The following is a 1,512-nucleotide window of genomic DNA, read 5'->3' as shown; positions in this document are numbered from 1 at the left end:
GCTCTAAGGTCTTGTTCCTGGCCTTGGTTAGTCTGAAACCCTGGTGGGGGACACAACTGGGGCTGGAACACCTGTTGCTGTTGTTTGGGGACATAGTGTTGGTGCTGTTGAGGCTGTTGAGGAGGGTAGACTTGATCTTGTGGATTGGCCACATTTGTGCTCCTATAGGACAGATTATTGTTCCTAAACCCTCCTTGGTTATAACCCTTGAAGCCTCCTTGGTTTTGCATATAGCATAACTCAACAAACTCATTCTCTCCCTCTTGAACTGGAGGCTCCTCTTCACTAACAAAGTGAATAGACTTTTGCTGACTTAGCAAGATCCTATCAAGCTTTTCATTCACCATTTTCAGATCCTTCTTGTACTTGTCTTCTTGATCAGTTGATGATGACCTTATGGTTCTGTCATAGTCCTCATTGTAGTTCCCATCANAGGTTAGGTAGCTGGAATCAATCCATCTTGGTGAGACCCCTTCTCCTCTAAGTGGAATGTTAGCAGCTTGAAGAATTGGAGTAATGATGCCTCCAATGGTAAGTGCTCCTCTTGAACCCTTGTTCTCAAGCTTGCCTACCCAACTTCTCAAATATATCATATGGTCTATCAGCACCATTGCAAGATCAGTCTCCACAGTGCTACCAAGGATGATGGTTCCATTCCTTGCTTGAAGAAGAACTCCATTGAGAGCCAAGTCAATCATCTTTAGCTCTCCCTCATTGATGTTTCCAGTTTCCTTCCTAGCAAAGAAGGTGTTGGCAAGAGCTTTGTGGTAGTACCTCAAGACTGGGCTCCTAATCCTTGAGCTCTTGGAGTTGGAGGATGAGTAGAGCTTGTTATCCCCAATGGTTTCCCACACAGCATACAGTTCTTCTCTTGGAACCATCAAGCTCCTATTGCTCCCAACCTCAAAACCAAACACATCAGCCAGCTTCTTCATTGAGAGCTCATGCTTCTTCCCTTTGATTGTGAAAGAAATGTGACCAGCTCCTACTACAGCATCCTTCCTCACATATGTGTGCAGCTTGACAGTGGCTAGGAACTCACAGCTTTCCTCTCTATACCCCTCCATACAAAGCCCCATGAACTTGGTAAGGCTGCTCTTCTCAAAGAGACACTCCACATCTTCATCAATGACAAGCTTCTCCATGGTCTCCTTATGTGGATATCTGGTTCCCAAGAACTCCATCCTCATGAAAGCATCATAAAGCTGCTTCTTTGACAATCCACAAGACTCAGCTTCTCCATCATCCATTAGTTCTTCTTCCTCACTTTCTTCTTCCTCACTCTCACTTTCACTCCCCTCTTGTTCAACCTCAACAGCTGGCCTCTTTCCTTTGGCCCTTGCTCTCCTCATAAACTCACTGAGTGTTGGCTCCCTTTCCTCCTCTGATTCAGTTCTCTCAGGATCTTCCTCAACAGCTGAGTTTCTGGAACTCGCACGCTGGTTCGGTCAGTCACTCGGACGGCCACTCGGTCGAGTGCATGCTCGAGTGGGACGTCGAGTGGACCTTCCA

The sequence above is a fragment of the Camelina sativa genome, chromosome 19 (assembly GCF_000633955.1).
Source record: "Camelina sativa cultivar DH55 chromosome 19, Cs, whole genome shotgun sequence".
Classification (NCBI taxonomy): Eukaryota; Viridiplantae; Streptophyta; class Magnoliopsida; order Brassicales; family Brassicaceae; genus Camelina; species Camelina sativa.
Note: the sequence above shows the minus strand (reverse complement) of the source record.